Here is a 20,825-nt window from a genome sequence, read left to right as displayed (position 1 = left end):
CTCAATAATAAACACCCATTTGTAAAGAGATAGTTTGAAACATACAAAATATAGAGGAATAACTGAAAAGAACACCGGAAACTTTTGCTCATTGGTTGCCAACACTAGAAGCTAAAGAATTATCTATTAATTATAAACAACAAATTACTAGTTGTACAAGGGATTTTTTGGAGCTGGAAGACACTAATGCCACTAAATACATTTTTGCTGTAATTATTTAAGTTGGGGTGGGGAACCTTTTTTGGGCTGGGGCCACTGACCCACAGAAAAATCTATCGAGAGCTACACACAAGTGAGAAACAAAAAATCCTCAACCTTTCACTGACGTGGCCCCTGACTGAGAAAGAGAAAGACACTCCCCGCATTCCCCTTGCACACCACAGCCTAGGGGGGCCCAGACTAGTAGATTTTGTGTGCTCCAGCCCCATGAAGGAATGGCGAGGGGGCTGGAGTGCCAGCACAGACTCCCCAGTGCTGGGGGAAGCCCTGAGCTTCGGGGGCTGCATCTGGCCACTGGGCCTGAGGTTCCCCACCCCTGATTAAAGTGAATATTTATTTAAAAAATAGTTGAATTCTTGAAACTCAATTGAAGAGTATAAAGTGAGGCTGATGCTTATGAAAATCTCCCCAGGAAAAAAAACAATATTTATGATTAATTTTTAATTGAATCATCAAATGGTTTTTTTCCACAATTTAAATGAAGAAAAATTTTAGAAGTTCCCAGCAAGGCCTGACAAAGAGTCAAGTTCTTGGTCCAGGTGAGTTAAATAAGAAGGTATGACTGATTCTTATTATCTTCATTGCTGCACTCAATATGCATAGAGGAAAAAAAGAAGGTCTACTGCTTTCAAAGAAGCTATTCTTGGAATGGAACTATAGTAGAGAGAAATCTGCCCTTATGTTTTCTGGCCTTGCATTTCACACAGTAAGAAGTTACTCACCTTCATGCAGTAACGATGGTTCTTTTAGATGTGTCCCCATGGGTGCTCAACTCGTGGTGTCAGGCTCATCCCGGTGCCATAGATTGGAGACTTGCATAGCCGTGCTCCACTGGAACGCTCATGCGCAAGCAGTGGCTCGCACCATTCGCACCTTTGATCTGTTGCGCACGGTCCAGCCCCCGCTCAGTTCCTCCCAGCCGCTCAAGCATTTGTAATGATAAAGAGTCAATTCTGAAGCGGGGAGGAGGGCGGGTCATGGAGCACCCACGGTGACACATTTCGAAGAACCATCATTACTGCACGAAGATGAGTAACCTCTTCTTCGAGTGGTTCTCGTGGGTGCTCCACTTGTGGTGACTTTGGAGAAGTACCCACACCAGAAACACGGTTCAGAATTACAGTTTATTAACAGGAAGGAGTACTGCCGCTGCCACCGAGGAGTCTGAAGCCCAGTGATGCAGTATTGCATAATGTCTCATGAAAGTTTCATTGGAGCACCACGTAGCTGCTTGGCAAATGTCCCAAAACGGTACTCCTCTTAAGAAAGCTGTAGATGTGGCCACTGCTCTTGTGGAGTGGGCTTTAGGTTGGGCTAGGAGTGGTTTGTTACGTAGAGAATAGCATGTAGTAATGCATTTCACTATTAAATTTGCGATGCGTTGGAAGGACGATGGTTGCCCCTAGGAACGGGCCGCCAGTGAAACCATAAGGTAGTCAGTTCTGTGGAAATCTCGCGTTCTGTCCATATAGAAAGCAAGAGTCCTGCATACATCAAGAGTATGTAGAGTTGCCTCACATTATGACGTATGTGATTTGGGGCAGAAGCATGGAAGCACAATGGGTTTGTTGATATGAAAGTCCAAGCATACTTTAGGAAGGAATGCTGGGTGAGACCTTAATGTGACCAAGTCTTTTGTAAATACGGTATAAGGCGATGATGACATGAGGGCTGCCAGCTCGCTCACTTTATGTGCTGAAGTTAAGGCTAGTAAAAAGAGAGACTTAAGTGTAAGCAGGTGCAGTGAAGTTGTAGCCAATGGTTCGAATGGGGGACGTGTCAACGTATCTAGCACCAAATCGAGATTCCATGAAGGTGAAGGCCTCCGCGGTAGGTTAAGATTCATAAGCCCCCTCAGAAACTGTTTTGTCATGGGATGAGAAAACAAGGGAAAACTGTCTATCGTGTGGTGAAAGGCAGTAATCACTGCTAGATGTACTCGTAAGGAAGCTATAGATAGACCCCCGTGTTGTAGATATAGTATATAATCGAGTATCTTATGCAATGGTGAAGTATGGGGGTCGATATCATTCTCGACACATCAAGCCTGAAATCTAGTCCACTTAGCAGAATATGTGGCCCATGTAGAGTCCTTACTGCTGGACATTAGTACATGTTTGACTGGATCGGAACAGAGGTTCTCAGATGTTGTGAACCACTTAGCATCCAAGCAGTCAAATGTAGGATTTTGGGTCTCGGGCGCCATAGAGAGCCGTTCCGTTGAGTTAGTAGGTTCAGCACAACGGGAAGATGGTATGGGGTTTTGATCGACAACTGGTGAAGCATCGAGTATCATGGTTGGCAAGCCCAAGCTGGAGCCATGAGGATCATGCGAGCTGCGTCCATTGTGATTTTTTCTATGATCCTGGGTACAAGGACCACCGGCGGGAAGGCATAAAGTAGAGTGGGTGTAGGTTTTTCAACAGGCGGTGTTGTTTCATTCGAATATCCGCTAACTGTACCTCCTGGTTATCTGCAACGCATTTGAAGAGATCCTGAAATTGTTTCAGGTCATCTAGTGAGGAGACGTCACCTGGGATCACCGCCTTGTCTGGAGAGGATGAGTGGTCTGTTGGCGATGTGCCCTTTTGAGAGTCCTCTGGGCCAGACAATTGTCCCTCTTCTGGCTTCAACTGTTCCAACTGAACCACTAGGCTCTTTGGAGGAGGAGGTGTTGAATGATCACGTTGAGGCACTAGAGGTAAGTGTCAAGAATCGGGAGATGAACAACAACATGTGCGTTTCCTGTAGCACTGGGAGGTCTGACTGTGATGGGTAGGGTCATAGCATGCCCTATGGTAGTGACCATAGTATCGTTCTGAGTGTGCTGGGGATGAGTGCTGAGAAGATAACACACTACTATGCCTTGTATAGTAATGACACCTTGGTGATCGGATAGGCGATCATGAAGAATGTAATGAACGCCGTGTCAATAGGGACCATGAGAGAGACAGCCTCTTCTCTATATATTTTGGCTCCCTATAGCAGGAGTAACAACTGGGAGATACTGGGCTGTGTGCCCAATTGTGATGCCGATGACGTAATTGCGGGGAGGCGGATGGCCCCAGAGAGAAAGTTGGGGAAGGAGAAACGAGCCCTGGATGCAAGATCGTATGTGCAAGGGCTTCCTCCGGTGCAGCTGTGATATTCCTCTGCAGTGGTGCCGGAGAATGCGGTGCCAAGCGCACTTGCTCCGGCACCGGTGAGGTTATGGTCTGAGGCTTAAAAGTTGCCGGTGCAGGCGGCGCCGGTGCTCAGGCACTGAGGCTGTTCCTGCTGCCGGCACCGATGCACCCGGTGCCACTGTTGCGGCTGTCAGTTTTTGCAGTGCCGATGACACCGGTGCCGATTGCGCTCTCGGTGCCACAGGCGGAGGTTTTTTCCGTTGGTGTCCAGCACCTGCTGAGACCCTGCAGGGGCTGTCCCTGACATGCCTGGACCATCTTTCAAGCCCTGTCCAGTACTAAGAGCCTCTGAGAGAGACCGGGTTGGGGACGGCTTGGACTTTTTGGGGGCAGATGTTTTGCTGCTAGAAGTAGTACCCAGAAGGGGTAGACAACTCAGCAAGCTGTAATGCCTTATCCATTGAAAGCATTTTCAAGTGCCTCTCCCAGCCTTTATGGCTCTGGCTGTCAGCTTACAGCAGTGCTGACACCGCTGTGGTATGTGTGCTTCTCCCAAGCATCGTATGCATACCTCATGCCCATCTGACATTGGCATGGGCTCCCGGCAGAGTGTACATTTCTTAAAGCCTGGGGAACCAGGCATTCCTCACGGAGAGTCTACTTTTCGTTGAGTAAAAATATTATTTTTTTTTAGGAAGAATGTTGAACAAGAACAAGAAACAGCTAAGGGTAAATTAAACTTGATATGCTACTAACTATTTACAGAACAGAGGTAAGGAGAAACCCTGAGGGAGAGATGGAGCTCCGTCCATGACCGAGGGCTTTTGGAAGGAACTGAGTGGCGGCCGGATTATGCGCAACAAATCAAAGGCGCGAACGGTGCAAGCCATTGCTTGCATATGCGCAGTCCAGCAGAGCACGGCTATGCAAGTCTCCGATCCGCAGTGCCGGTGCGAGCCCAACACCACGAGTGGAGCACCAACGGGGACCACTCAAAGAAAAATGAGAGGTATGAATTATATTAATCAGAGAGGGAGTCCTCACCATTTCAGAACCTTCTTTCACATTCCCTCTTCTGTCAACAGCATGACTCTCTATTCTAGCCCCTTGCCAGCATCCCAGTCCCTTCATGCTCCCCACTCCAGCACAGATGATCCCAAATAATTTAATTTGTTTGGCACTTTCAATGTTCCTTCTCATCAGCTACAAATGTATCTGTGGGTTACTGATTTGTGCGTTTTACATTTTCTGCATATCCTGAACAGATTCCTCTCTATTTCTTGAGTGTGGGATCAGTGCCTTTTTGAAAAAAAATGCTAATTTTCTTATTTAACTAACAAAATGTAAATGTATCTACTTTACATATATTAGGTCAGTATTATACAACACCATACATGATTGTATCAAGTATTATGTATTCTTATAGTGAATTGTCTCTTTTCCTTAAATACTTATTAAATTTTTATATGTTCATGTTAAGGTATTAATTCTCCAGTTTCAAAACAGTGTGATGCTGTTGCGAAAAAAGCAAATATGATTCTAGGTTGTATCAACAGGTGTGTTGTAAGCAAAACTCGTGAAGTCATTCTGCCACTCTACTCTGCGCTAATTAGGCCTCAGCTGGAGTACTGTGTCCAGTTCTGGGCGCCACATTTCAAGAAAGATGTGGAGAAATTGGAAAGGGTACAGAGAAGAGCGACAAGAATGATTAAAGGTTTAGAGAACATGACCTATGAAGCCAGGCTTCATGAACTGGGCTTGTTTAGTTTGGAAAAAAGAAGATTAAGGGGGGACATGATAGCGGTTTTCAAATATCTAAAAGGGTGTCACAAGGAGGAAGGAGAAAATTTGTTCCTCTTGGTTTCTGAGGACAGGACAAGGAGTAATGGGCTTAATGTGCAGTAGGGGAGGTTTAGATTGAACATTAGGAAAAAATTCCTAACTGTCAGGGTGGTCAAATATTGGAATAAATTGCCAAGGGAGGTGGTGGAATCTCCCTCTCTGGAGATATTTAAGAACAGGTTGGATAGCCATCTGTCAGGGATGGTGTAGACGGAGCTTGGTCCTGCCTTGAGGGTGGGGGGCTGGACTCGATGACCTCTTGAGGTCCCTTCCAGTCCTATTATTCTATGATTCTATGATTCTATGAAAAGAGAACAGGATTTAATCCTGCTGACACAATTAAAAATAAATAAATGTTTATGGAATTGAGAATAATTTTTTAAATATAGATATAAACAGAACTCCTTTCAAATGCCCTTTTTGTTGTAATTTGAATCTGCAGTCACTTGATGTTTCATTTTGCCCAGTGTAGCTTTACTGTCCAAGAAAACTCTGGAACCCAACAACTACGTTTTTACTCGTTTTTCCCTACCCCACCCCAAGTTATATAAATAATCTGTTTTTGTTTCATGACTGATAATGGAACTTTCCAAAAGAATTATTCAGAAAATTCTAATTTTTCCAAAGACAGTGTTCAAAATCAGCGGCGCGTTTTCACATATTCAAACCAATTCTATTGTCTGAATTTCCCCAGCTGATCATAGTTGACTGTATCTGCACCAGGTTACTGAATCAGCAAGCCACCATACATCTCTCTTCCAACAAGTATCCAACCACCATTACTTTCCCCCCTGCTCTACTCTGAAAACTCTCTCTCAACAAGAACTAAAATTGCAAAAGACATCTCCCAGGGTATGTCTACACTACCCTCCTAGTTCGCACTAGGAGGGTAATGTAGGCATACCGCACTTGCAAATGAAGCCCGGGATTTGAATTTCCCGGGCTTCATTTGCATAAGCGGGGAGCCGCCATTTTTAAAACCCCGCTTGTTCGAACCCCGTGCAGCGCGGCTACACGGGGCTCGAACTAGGTAGTTCGGACTAGGATTCCTATTCCGAACTACTGGTACACCTCGTGAAATAGGAATCCTAGTCCGAACTACCTAGTTCGAGCCCCGTGTAGCCGCGCTGCACGGGGTTCGAACAAGCGGGGTTTTAAAAATGGCGGCTCCCCGCTTATGCAAATGAAGCCCGGGAAATTCAAATCCCGGGCTTCATTTGCAAGTGCGCTATGCCTACATTACCCTCCTAGTGCGAACTAGGAGGGTAGTGTAGACATACCCCCACAGTGTTATTTTGAACTTGTTCTAGGCTTTTTCTTTCAGGAGCTAAATTAAATTTAACATCTTTACCCCTCCAATCTCTTACCTGATTGCTATGAAAGTTCTTATGGGTAGCAACATGGTTCTGAGAAAGGACTGAGGTGATTATGATAGAAATGAGCACTTTGAAGAACTGGCAACAACTTCAATCATACCTTCAACTGAGAATTCGTACCACTAATTGTCAAAGTGGTGTGCAACTTTTTGGTTCTCTTGGATTCATTGTTGCTCCTGAACATCCAAAATGGCAATTGTAATAAAAAAATCAGCCATTTTCTGCTAGTAAAGTGTTTTGGTGCTGTCCTCTTGAAGACAGCTGCAGTGATCTGTGAATTTGCCTCCTTCAGGTTGGGACTGTTTCAACTCTCTGTACCTGGAGCTGATGAGGAAGTCCATGTGGAAATTGCAATTAGTCCATCACTAACAGGAGGGCCATGTGGCTCTCAGCTTGGTCGGTAGGCAACCTAACAACTTGAGCTGGGCCCAATGAGCTCCCTTCAGATAGTTGTGCTGGTTGCTCAAAACATACTATGCCTGCAGCTGTGCTTACACGTCTCTCACTTCTGCTTTCTTTTCCAGTCCTTGGTCCAAGCCCTTCTTCAGCCCCAATTTTCCTGTCTAGGTTTCTGACTCCTGGCTCCAGCTCTCAACTGTGTCCCAGACTGATTCCAGCTTTCTCTTCAGCTCAGACTTTGACTTCTAACTCTCAGCTCTGACTCCATGGCTGTACTTCTGAATATGATTCTGGCTTACCTATAGTCTTAGACTTTAGCTTCTGATTCTGGTTCTGATATTCAGCTTCACCCCCAACCCTGATTCCAGCTTCACCCTTGGATTAGTGTTTGATCCCTGAATCTTTGCTTCTCATTAACCTGTCACCACAGTCATCAGGAAAGGTCTTACTTCACCCACTTAGGTAGGCTGCCTGTACTCCAGCATCTTACAGTCACTTCCCTGTGGTATCTCACTTCTTGAGCATGGCAGCGCAAAAGGAGCATATAATTCCAGTGCTCTCCAACCAGCATTAAGTTCATATTTATTATTTAACCAATCTCAGTTGTCCATATTATGAACTAGGCCAGCTCTCTCGGGAATCCTATTTCCTACCATTCTGTTTCATGGAAATTTTTGATTGTTAGCATCCTATAGGTTCAGGCTATTGGCAGAGTCTTTTTGGCATAGGGATCCAAAGACTGAAATTTCATATGAGAAGAGATAATGCAGTACAAAACATCCTGTTCAGAATTTTTGAGGTGTTGTTGGTAGCCATAACGGTCCCAGCATAGAAGAGAAATAAAGTGGGTGTGGGAATACCTTTTCTTTGATCAATTTCTGTTGGTGACGAAGGCAAGCTTTTGGATTTTACAGAGCTCCTCTTCAGGTCTGAAAAAGATAACAAGAGTATCACGGTTTAATACAAGGCAGGACAGAACATTAAACATAAGTGGGTAACAGTTTTATATGTGGGCAAACATTTTTCACAGAGTGATCATTCTATATCTGACCTCTCAATCTTAGTCCTCAAAGGAAACCTACACAAAAACTTCAAAAGATGAGCAAGGTAACTTGAATTCATAACTCTACTAAACACTAAGGCTATGTCTACACTACAGGGTTTTGCTGGCAGAGAGCATGCTAATGAAGCGCTCGTTAGCATTTGTCGCGCTGTCATTGGTATATTCTCTGCCTGAGGCTTTTTGTGAAAGAGGTTTTTGCACAAAAACAAGCAGTGTAGACAGATCCCTTTTGCGCAAAATCCTTATGCTCCAAAAAAGGAGGTATACAGATCTTGCGCAAAAGGGAGTTTTTGTGCAAAACAGATCCGTCTACACTGCTTGTTTTTGCGCAAAAAGCCTCGGGCAGAGAATATGCTAATGACAGCGCGACAAATGCTAATGAGCACTTCACTAGCATACTCTCTGCCAGCAAAACTCTGTAGTGTAGACATAGCCTACGTGTCATGTTTTCAAAAGAGACATTGGATTTAGGCTCTTAACAACAATTTGGAACTTACTAATCCTCCTTTGTCCTATGATTCAGAGACACTGTCTATTTCATTTGAAGCATTTTTGCAACATATGTTAACTGCTTATACTGAACAATCTATCCCATCTTGTATTTAGCTGTGACACTCTGGTTACATTTTTCAGACCTAAAGAAGAGCTCTGTGAAGCTTGAAAGCTAGTCCCTTCCACCAGCAGAAGTTGGTTCAATTAAAGATATTTCCTCATCCACCTTGTCAGCTTTTTCATGAAGGCATTCTCCAGGTAAAAGAACTGATCAAAGACCCAGCATATTTTGTACAAAAAACAATCTGTGATGACTAGGAGAAATGAATTAATTTGATTCTAAGTTGGACAAAAGTCACTGAGATTCTTGCTCAAACACAGTAACAATGTCTGCATACTAAGAAGATGGCACTCTATTGTGATAGAGCATACAGACATCTAAGCACAGGAACAAGATGGTAGCATACAACAGGGGTCTCCAACCTTCTTAACCATAAGATCACTTTTTCAATTTAAGTGCAATGTAAGATCTACCTCAAACCCAAATTCCCGTGCCTGGCTTCCTTCCCCCGCTTCTCTGAGGCCTCGCCCATGCCCCACCCCTACTCTGAAGCCTCACCCTGTTCACTCCATCCCCCTTCGTCCCCGAATCTCATTCACTTTCACCAGGAGGGGATAGGGGGTTGGGGTGCAGGTTCCGGTCTTGGGCCAAGGCGTTTGGAGTGTGGGAGGGGATGCCCTTAAGGTAGGGAGATGAGGTGGGTTCTGGAGTGGCCTAGGGGATAGGGCATTTGCCTGGAGAGTGCAGGGTTGGGGGCTTGTGGCCCCCCCTTCCACCCAGCCTGGGAGCAGCCAGACAGCCAACACAGGCTGCCCCAGGGATGGAGCTGGTTCACGTACTTGGAAAGCAGGATAAGGAACCTGCTGAAGATAGTGAGGTGGGGTGAGTTCCGGGGTGGTCTAGGGGATAGGGCATTTGCCTGGAGAGCGCAGGGTGGTGGCGGCTTGAAAGCCTGCCCATAGTTGGACAGCCAACACAGGCTGCTGTGTTAGAAAAGCAGGATAAGGGACCTGCTGAAGACAGGGAGGTGGAGTGGGCTCTCCAGTGAAATTAGGGATAGGGCATCAGCCCCTGGAGCAGAGGGTGGGGTGGGTTCAAGTCCCGCTACCCTGGGAGCCACTGGACAGCCAAGACAGGCTGCCCCAGGGATAGACCTGGCTCCCGCATTAGGAAAGCAAGATAAGGGACCCTCAGAAGGTAGGGAGATGGAGTGAACTTGGGGATAGGGCATCAGCCTCTGGAGCACAGGATGGTTGGCTTGATCTTAGCCTCCTCCACCCATTCTGGCAGTATCTGGGCAGCCAGCACTGGCTGCCACAGGGATAGACCTGCCTCCCACATTAGGAAAGCAGCATAAGGGACAGCATGTGGATGCCCCCTGCTCTCCCTTTCCCAAGGACTGCAGGGCCATGCCAACACTTCCAGGAGCAGCAATTACCACAGGGATAATGGCTCCAGCCATGGCAAGTTAGGCATTTTAGAACTCACTACTCAAAGAATTAAATGTAAGTGTAAGAGAGAAATGAAAATGATGAAATGCACAGGCCAGTCACAAACCAAAACTAACCCACTTTGCAAGCAGTAAAAGTAATAACAACCGCACAACACAAATATATGCTGGGTCAGGAGATGAGTGAGGGATAGAGTGTGTTTGTGACTGACACACACACATACACACACGCTGTGTGAGAGTGACAGAGATTTGCATTGTCACACTCCCTCCATCCCCTTCTCTCTGTGGAGACAGGGTGCGGGAGTGGGGGGAGAAGGGATACCCTGATATCAGTGCCCCCCTTCTCCCACCCACACCCTGCACAGCAAGCAGGAGGCTCCCAGGGGGTTAGCTCCAAGGCAGAGGGCAGGAGCAGCATGACACTGAGTGGAGGGGCAACTGAAGTGCCCGCACTAGATAGCTTTCCGGCTAAACCAGTCAGGATCATCTGTCAGAGGCTCCAAGATCTACCGGTAGATCCCAATCTATTGGTTGGTGACCATTGGCATACAGAATATGAACTGCACTGAAAATGATATAGAATTTTCAGACTTGCTTGGGACAATAAGGATATTTTTCATGTAAAAATGCCTCGTGCCCAAAGGTTAAGATGATAATTTCTGAAATACAAGCAGATTTTCATGATTACCATGCACATGGAAGCTGTACCCTTTCTGAAAACCTGGCCTTGTAATTGTTTTTAAAATGGATTGTATTAGAGCTGATCCCTTTATAAATGAGTTGGAGACAACTTTCTTTGTGAGATCATGCTGAGTTCTTCATTCCAAGTCATTGCTTTCGAAATCAATGTTTTGGCAAAAGTTATAGACATTCTGTAATTAGATTTATCACAGCCAAACAGTTTGAGGGGAAATCTACAGAATGCTTTGCATTGGATGTAAAGAAAGAAGGTCTTGTTAGAACATAAGCTGATTAAGGAATATGATGTGAGTTTGACTTCAGGATTTTTTTTCTTTGTTTTACATTTGTAATGACACCTTCCTTTTATGTTATTAGTAATGCTGATTGAATTTGTATCCATATAGTAAAATACATTGATGTCTGCCAACAGGACAGCTTCCAGTATAACTTTTCTCTGGAATTTAGAATTGAGAAAATAAACTGTGTTATAATGCTCACATTAGATGTGAGTTCTGATGAGTCATGCATATTTTGTATACATTTTACTCTATAATTCAACAAATGACATAAAATAATGACATAAATATTTGTGTTTGTTAATGACATAAAAATGATGAAAAAGAGATTACAAAATAAATATGGAACTGCTTTGTGTTTTAACTGAAGCCCTTAGACCAGTGTTTCCCAAATGGTGTTCTGCGGAACCCCAGGGTTCCATGAAGTGAAAATAAGGGTTCAGCAAGAAAATTCCATTACAATAACATTTTATTATTTTTAAAAAATTAATATTTAAGCATTCATTAATTTTATTGAAAACAATTTTCATTTGTGTTCACTTCAGACGGCCAATTAATACACAAATTTAAAGTTTTTATGATTACATTTTGGGGCAGCTTATGTCAAGAACATTCAGTTTTATCGAGACGTGCAATTCGTCAGTTGTTACACCCTTCACCAGCACATACTTGTGTGAAACTGGGTTCTTGAATTATGCAACAAAAACGAAATTCAGAAATCGACTGAATGCCATGTCAGATATGCGAATCCAACTTTCCAGTATTAAACCAAATATAAAAAGAATTTGCCAAGAAAAGAAGAAAAACCACTCTTTGCATTGAAAACTGCCAATATAATGCATATTAGTTTTTGAGCTTTATTTTTTGTACACATTAAATGTAATTTTTGTTTTTAAATATGTGCAATTAAACTAAATGTTGATCTCATTGGTGTAAATTCTGATGACAGTTAGTAGTTAGATGATTACGGAGATAAATATTTTTTGAAAATATTTTGAAAAGGTGTGCTTAAAGTTTTCCATCTACATCTGTGAGCCCCGAGACCTGTGTATTCAATCGAGTGGATATAATGTATATACCTTGTGTATTGGAGATATTCTATCATCTTTTTCTTCTGGGATAGGGTGGGCAAATTGATATTTCACGTGTTGACCTTTTCTGATTCTTTACAATATATGGTTTGGCCCCATATCTTGTCACCGGTTATGAGTTTTAAAACAAATGAGCCGGAGACAAGATATGGGGCCAAACCATATATTGTAAAGAATCAGAAAAGGTCAACACGTGAAATATCAATTTGCCCACCCTATCCCAGAAGAAAAAGATGATAGAATATCTCCAATACACAAGGTATATATATTACATCCACTCGATTGAATACACAGGTCTCGGAGCTCACAACCTCAATGCTCTGGCTAATAGGAAGCCTCGAGGAATGGTGAGGAGATCCCTCGATGATACTCCGGATCATCCGGCCTGGCAGGTGCAGATGTCTGGACTCCGTAGCGAAGGGCCTTCCGCTCTCCACGTGGTAATCCAATAGGGTGTAGAATAAACTCTCAGTAGCCAACCCTGCGCTGGGCTATCGTTTACATGGGACTTCTCCACAGGAAACTAATCCCACTGGCAGGACAACCACTACCCACAGCCACATGGTCACACTATTCAATCACTCTTCCATACATTTAATGACAAACAGGAAAACATACTACTAGCATACCTACACAACAACACAAGCTGAACCCAAAAGACCAATCCCAAAAGACAGAACCCGCCCTGAATCACAGCTAGAGTATTTATAGACAAAAAGGAGGGAAGATGTTAGTAGGGCTGAGTGCAACACCATTTGGGCAGTGTGCAAAGCTTTTTGGATCGTGTGCAGCTCTTTTGGGATGGAATGCAAAGCATCTGGTAATGAGTGCAAAGCATTTGGTGATGGGTGAAACCCTGTAAGGGGCGGGAATCTTTAGACAGAAAAACCCCTCACCCCCCTCCTTTGGTTGGGCTGACAGGATTGTATACCAATAAGGCTAACTCACAGACTCAATTTTAAAATCCAAATAAACTCCAGCCCAATTATACATTTCCATAGATTACAGTGGTAACAAAGAGGTCATCAAGTCCACTTCCCTTTACTCATGGTGGGACCAAGCACTGACAGAAGTTTATCTAACTTGCTCTTAAATATCTCCAATGATGGAGATTCCACAACCTCCCAAGCCAATTTATTCCAGTGCCTAACAACCCATATAGTTAGGAAGATTTTTCTAATGTCCAACCTAAAATTCCCTTGCTGCAATTTAAGTCCATTGCTTCTTGTCCTATCATTAGAAGTTAAGGACAATAATTTTTGTCCCTTCTCTTTGTGACATTTTAGGTACTTGAAAGCTGCTATCATGTCCCCTCTCAGTCTTCTCTTTTCGAGACTAAACAAATCCAGTTCTTTCAGTCTTCCCTCATAGGTAATTTTGTTGTTCTTCTCTGGACTTTCTTCAGTTTCTCCACATCTTTCCTGAAATGTGTTGCCTAGAACTGGATATACTGCTTCAATTGAGGTCTAATCAGTGCAGAGTAGAGTGGAAGAATTACTTCTCGTGTCTTGCTTACAACACTCCTGTTAATAAATTCCAGAATCATGTTTGCTTTTTTTTCCAAGTGTCACACTGTTGACTCATATTTAGCTTATGCTCCACTATGACCCCAACATCCCTGTCTGCAGTACTCCTTCCTAGACTGTCACTTCTCATTTTTGTATGTGTGAAACTGTTTCTCCTTAAGTGGAGTACTTTGCATTTGTCCTTGTTGAACTTCATCCTATTTACCTCAGACCATTTCTTCAATTTATCCAGATTATATTGAATTATAACCCAATAAAGAATTTGCAAACACTTCCAGCTTGGTATTAGCCACAAAGTTTATAAGCGTACTCTCTATGATACTATCTAAATCATTGTTGAAGATATTAAACAGAACTGGTCCCAAAACTGATCCCTGTGAAGCCCCAGTTATGTCTTTCCAGCATGACTGTGAATTGATAACTACTTTCTAAGAACAGTCATGCGACCAGTTATTTACCTACGCTATGTCTAGACTACAATGATTTATCGGAAAAAGGTACACAAATTTGGAAGAGGCTTTTCCAAAATTTGGCCAGTCTACACTGGGCCAAATTTCAGAAAAAAACTCTTTTGGAAGAGCCCTTCTTCCTCATGGAATGAGGAAGACAGAGCTTCCAAAAGAGGGTCTTCCGCAAAAAAAAGTGGTAGAACAGATGTGTTCCCTGGACATATCCCAGAAAAACCCTGTAGTGTAGACATAGCCCTACCTTATAGTAATCCATATATGTTGTATTTCCTTAGCTTACTGATAAGAAGGTCATGCGAGACTGTATCATATTGTGTAGCCTATAGTTGTCCTCGCATTTAGATATATTACTCTGCCATTATCTATCAGAAAGATCCTTATGGAGAATATAATGGTAATGCTAGCAGAAAGATTTGATGATGTAATTTCTTGTGATTTTCTCATTTTGCATCATGATGGTCTTAGTTAAGTCCACTATTACTGTAGAATGTGTGACAGTTTTAAAGACCAGTTTGTGCATTTCATGTTTTTCCAAAGTATTGATTTTTTTCCCAAAAAATATTGATGCATAGAAAGTTGCACAAGAACTGGAAATATGCAATAGTGTGGATCTATAACATAGCCTTTGAACTCATGCAGTTGATGCCATCTAGTGTTTAGTTTAATACCATGCATTGTGTTCTAAGATCTGACAAGTATTTTGATTTCTGTAATTATCCCATAATAGAAGCTAGCTTAATGGGGGGAGAAAGTGACAGAAAAGTTGCTGTGATATAAAATCGCAATTACTGGAAAGTAAGGGATCACGCTGACAGTGTAGAATGGGAACCTTTAGACCTTGCTTTGCCATAACTCTTAAGATTGAAGGTCCAAAAACCTGGAGATTTTTTGAGTAATATGCATTTTGACTCCCCCAGATTAGTGACTCCTTCATCTTGGGAGGCATCATTAATCATATATTTAATCTGTGTTTTTGGTCTGTAGATGGTTTCTAGCTATTCTCGCAGGCATTGCATGTGCAAGTGCACATTTAATAAGACACATGCATGTTGTCATGTGGCCCAACAGTTGTAGCCATGTATGCGGTGTTCCACACTGTGGCTATGAGTACCTTTTTATCATGTTGAATCTGTCTTGTGGAAGTGCTGCTTTCACTGCCACCGAATTGAGGTAAGCACAGATGAATTCTAACTGTTGAGCTGATTCCATTGTTGATTTCTTTTTATTTATTTGTAAATCAAGACTCTGGAAGAAATCTGTCATTGTTTGGGTAGAGCAAATGGTGTCTGAGCAAATGTTTAACTTCAAATGACAGTCCTCCAAGTAAGGGAATATTATTATTTCTTGTTTTCTAAGTGTGTCATTACAATGAGGATATTTGAAAAAATGCAGGATGTGGTTGACAGGCCAAAAGATAAAAGCTTGCATTAATAGTGGTCTGCATCCAAAGTAAATCTCAGAAAATGCCTGTGGATATCTTAACATGAAAATAAGCATCCTATAGGTCGAGGACTGAAAATCAGTCCCCTCACTCCAGTACTGGTGTTGTTATTAAGGTGACTATCTTGAACTACTGCTTCTTCCCAAATTTGTTCAGTCACTTGAGGTCAAGGATAGGTTGCCATCCCTCATTTTTCTTTTGTGTTAAAAAGCAGTGGGAGTAAAATCCCTGCCCCATGTTGTATGGGAACAGTTTCCACTGCCCCTAATTGGAGATGATCTACATCTTGGCTTAGCAAATATTTTTGAGTGGGTCACTAAATAGGGATGGGGAGGAGCAGTGGGTAGAGGGTAAAGACAGGAAAGGAAGTTATAGCCCACTTGGATGACTTCTTGGGTCCATTTGTTTGTGGTGATGGCATGCCATTTCAGGAAGAATGGAAGCAAATGGCATACACACAGATGGGTGGATGATGTAAACGCTGGGCTTTCAGATTTGTTTATTAGAGGAAGTAGGTTGAGATACTGCTGGTGGACTGGTCTTTGTGGTCTCTGTCTGCTTTTGTTCGTAAGGCCTCTGGTGTTGCTGTATGTATGTTGGGCATTTTTTCCTCTGATGTGATTGATATCTGAACTGTTTCCTTCTTGTCGCAGGTGTATGAATGCTCAAGGAACAGAGATCAGAGGCACAGGACAACCATCCCCACTCTGAACCAATCTCCAGTCTGGCCCTGGCCTCAGCCCTGCCCTCAGCCGAGGTCCCGACTTCAGCTCCTGCCCCCAACCTTACCTCCTGACTGCAGCCTGGCTCCCATCTGCAGCTCCTGCTCCCAGCTTCTGGCCTTGCCTCACTCTTGGCCACAACCTCTGCTGTAGCTCCAGCGCCCAACCCCATTCCAGGAGCAGGCTCCCGGAAGGGTGCAGACACATTACATTACAGGTATGGGAGGGCGTGACATAAAAAGTTTGAGACTTTTTTGGTATAGAGAGTTAAAGATCTTATATGGGTTTTGGCACTTCCCCTGCAACATTTGAAGTGTGAAGGGAACCCAGGCAGCCTGGCCCAATCATGGTTTGGTAATTCCGCTCACTAACTCATCACCACTTCCTGTCAGGCAAAACCAGACAAGAGATTGTCAGGAAAGTGAATGCACTCCTCCGTACAGAATTGGATGCAAATTGCAAGTTATCTGCATGAATTATGTGACCACTGAAAGCAATAATGAGCTGGAAAATGAATGAGTAAACATAAACTATTTTCATGTAGATTTTGGCATCCATACTATCTTTTAATATGGCGAATTTGTTCTTTTAGAAGGATAGCTTGAATTTTCTTCTCTGGAGGAGTCAAGTGCAGCTCTGTTGATGAACCACTTACTTGTAGTTTTGCAGGCATGGAAAGTAGCAGAGACATATTGTTTAACCATCCTTTTCAATGCCTCACCATTTGCATGATTCAACATAACAAGTATCTCTGAGATATTAGCCCAAAGAATGTATACTTGTTACTTTTTCTCATGTGCTTTGAATTAATGAGATGTAGAATGATTGACATGCACATTCCCATCTTATATGGGCACAAACCTTTCAGGTCCATAACAGACTTGGTTATCCCCAACCCTTATACTGCTGCTTTTTTTCCCCAATTCTTCTGTAGAAAGAGGTTTTTCCAATATTTGGCCTGTCTAGACTGGACCAAATGTCAGAAAAACCCCTTCTTTTGGAAGCCCCCTTATTCCTTGTGGAAAGAGGAATACAGAGGTGACCAAAAGATCATGTTTGCTCTTCCACTAAAAGAAGTGGAAGAACAAATGCATCCCTGGATGCAGAAGAGTTTTTCTAGGATATCTCCGGAATCCTGAAAAACTCCTGCAGTCTAGCCGTAACCTTGCTGGGTTGAGACAGGATGTGTAGGCTCTGGGGTGGGAATGAGGGATTTGAGTGTGGGAAGGGGTGAGAGGTGCAAGCTCTGGGAGGAAATCTGGATGCAGGAGAAGGTGGATAAGGGGACACTGGCTCGGAGAGGGGGGCGCCAGGCTGGGCAGTGCTGGGGTCAGATGTAGTAGAGTACTAAGCAAGCCACAGACTTCAGGATGTGAGGGTTCAGGAATTTGGGTTGGGGTATGTGAGGGGCTCAGGGCAGGGGGTTCCAGTGTATGATAGGCTCAGATGTAGGGTCTGAGGGAAAGGGGAGCACAGGAGTGTTATGATGCTGTGGCCAGATGGGGGCTTGGCCCCAGTTTGGGGTTTGTTGGCCAGGCTTCATTTTTAAATAAAATACTGTGTCAAACAAAAAGTTTCTGCATTGTCTTTATTTCTGAGAAGGGCAGGTAACCTGTCTTGAGTCAGGGGTCACTGACCCAAGAAAATCAGTTGGGGCCACACAAGTGAGATGCAAAAAAACCCTCCTCTACCTCCCCCCACCAAGCTTCACTAAAGTGGCCCCAACTGTGTTGTTGGGAACAGGGGACATAGTACTGGGGAAGGGTGCTAGTGGGTGCTTTGGCAGGGGACAGGGTGCCAGTGGGGACAGAGTTCTGTGGCTCGGGACAGGGGAATGAGGGATGGGAATGGGGACAAAGTTCTGTGGCTGGGGAGAGGGAACTGGGCGGTGGGGAGTGGGAATGTGGGAGTAGGAATGGGGCAGTGAGGACAGGGGGGGAAGTGGAGGCAGAGAGTCCCCTGCATCTGCCTCCTCCCAGGATTCTCTCTCCCTCCCCCCGGGAAACCAGTGTGTGCCTCCTCCGGGCCCAACTCACCCCCCCACCCCCACGCAGGGAAGCTTCGCGCACACCTGCTCCGGGGCCGACCCCCCCCCCCCCGGCGCAGGGAAACCCCAGGCGCGCCTGCCCCGAGGCCAACCCCTCCGGTGCAGGGAAACCCCGGGCGCACCTGCCCCAGGGCCGACTCCCCCAGTACAGGGAAACCCTGCGTGCACCTGCCCCAGGGCTGACTCACCCCTCCTGTGCGGTGCAGGAAAGTCGCTGTGCTTCTACTCCGGAGTCGATGCTCTCTCCCGCAGTACGCCCAACAGAGCAGCTAGCACCACTTCCGGAATCGCCGGAAGTGGCGCTAAGCTGCAGGACTTCTGTCCATCCCTGGGAAGCTGATACTACCTCCATTTTCACTTGAGGTAGATAGTGGGGCTTCTCGGGGGGGGCAGACAGGATGCCTCACAATCGACTGATTGAGACGTGTTGGTGACCACGGATCTAGATCATCCCTGACAGATGTTTATCTAACCTGTTCTTAAATATCTTCAATGATGGAGATTCTACAACCTTCCTAGGCAATTTCTTCCAGTGCTTGGAATGGCAATAAATAGAAACACTCCACTGGAAGATGAAGCTGATGACTGACTAAGTGAAGTGTACTGTGTCAGGACTTGACTATACAGGCAATTTACAGTATAGTAAATCAGCTCAAAGTTCTCTAACTCTCAAGATATTCACACTCACAAAGCAGTTGGTGCACACTAAATCCACTGTTGCTGTACTGGTAGATGTAAAGCACTGGTAGTTACAGCGCTGCTTAGAGTTCTGCAGGAAAACAGCTGTTGTGTGTGCACTAGGGATGTGAGGGTACATCTAGACTATGTTTCTCTTTTGCAATACCGAAGCACCGCATCTTTAAAAGTGCCCGCTATTTCCCAAAATAGGACCCTATTCCAGCATCCCTGTAACCCTCGTTGCATCAGGGTTAAGGGATCTGTCAGAATAGTGACTTATTTTGATTTAGACTCTGAATAAGCTACGCAATTCGTGTAGCACAAATTGCATAGCTTATTCCAACAGAAAGGTGCTGTGTAGATGCACCCTTGGTGTGAAAAGATACATCTACCCAGCAGCGTTATTTCGGAATAACTAACGTTATTTTGAAATAACAAAATGCGCATCTACATAGCAAGCCATTATTTCGAAATAATGTCGAGATGGAGGACTTCTTACTCCAACTCCTGTAACCCTCATTTCACGAGAGTGTTCTTCCTTTGACTTCCTGCTGTTTAGACAGCGCCAAAAGCCAAGTTAAGCTATTTAGACTTCAGTTACGCATTTGATGTAACTGAAGTTCTGTATCTTAATTCGACTTTTGCCCTGCAGTGTTGACAAGCTTAACTAACCATTTAACCAATAAGATGATGCTTATCAATTAATGGTGTTGGTTAAACTCAGCCAACTCCCAGGAAGGCAGCTTTGCTAAGGCAGGGCAGCAAAGCCTCCTGCCCAGAGCTGAACGGACAAGGACTCCACCACAGGGAACTCCACTCCCGGGGAAGAGGCTTCCTTGCTGCAGTGAAGCCTCCTCCCCGGGAGCTGGACAAGCAGCAGCAGGGAAGTTGCTTCCCTGGGGAACAGAGCTGGCAACGGCTTCTCTGCAGCAGGAGAGGTTTTGCTGTAGGCTCCACACCATAAAGTTCAGTGAGCAACAGAACTTTCCCTCTGACAGTGTAGATAAAGCCTCAATTTGGATGAAGGCAAAGGAATAAGCCACAAAACATAATTTGAAGGTACACTGGTTAGATGGTAGATTTTCTGTCTTGGCAGTGGGTTAGACTAGATGACTCTTGTGGTCTTTTTTAATCCTATGATTCTATGACTTTGAAATTAACATTCTCAAAGTCACATTCAAATGGTTTTAGTCAAAACAATAGTGTTATATGGCAAATGTTGTGCAATAAATTAAAAGCAACAGCTTAACAATATACTAAAAGAGTGCATTGCAGAACTGATATGGCTGTTCAGTGTGTAATGTCATATATATACAAGCTGACTTTATGTCTAGTGCTGGTCTCTACACACATTAATAAGCCCTATACTTAGAAATCTGTATAATACAAGTGGAAAGGACCACAAATCAGGAATACATCAACAAATAGTCTCCGACTTCCTTCTCCACTATGCAGACTAAAATGTATTTAGTGTGTATATTGCTTTCTCCAAACAATTTTAAAGTAATAATTTGTTAACTTAGAACAGTAAGAAATGCAGAAATAATAAAAAAGGGTTTATATATAATGAAAATGTATTTAAATCTTAAACCAGTGAGGCACTATGTAACGAGATGCAGCCTAGTGTAATTTCTAGAGGCCTAAGTATACACAATCTCAATATATAAGTGACTACTAGACATCTTTAGGTATCGGTGTATTGTACATACACAAGTATAATTAGAGATCACAATGTGAGAATATGCTGCTCCCCCTTCTTTCAATGACAGGATATGAAGCCTGGTCCTTGGTTTATCATTGTAAGGTTATTTATCATAAAATGTTAGCAGTAGTGATCCCTGCCTCT

The 20,825-nt window shown here is 43.9% G+C and overlaps 1 long non-coding RNA gene across 3 annotated transcripts in view; it reads right to left on the bottom strand.

The window, feature by feature from the left end:
* The window catches only part of LOC112546177 (uncharacterized), a 117,895-nt gene that overhangs the window by 96,031 nt on the left and 1,039 nt on the right, over window positions 1-20,825 (bottom strand). For 2 of the 3 annotated variants that reach the window (XR_012903950.1, XR_012903952.1), the window contains exon 2: window positions 6,663-7,890. This is a non-coding gene — a long non-coding RNA (uncharacterized LOC112546177). Of the gene's footprint in view, window positions 1-6,553; window positions 7,891-20,825 lie in introns of all 3 variants that reach the window. The other variant, XR_012903951.1, reaches the window with a different exon arrangement.

This window comes from Pelodiscus sinensis, chromosome 5, assembly GCF_049634645.1.
Source record: "Pelodiscus sinensis isolate JC-2024 chromosome 5, ASM4963464v1, whole genome shotgun sequence".
Taxonomy (NCBI): Eukaryota; Metazoa; Chordata; order Testudines; family Trionychidae; genus Pelodiscus; species Pelodiscus sinensis.
Note: the sequence above shows the minus strand (reverse complement) of the source record. Positions and strands in the feature narration are given on the sequence as shown.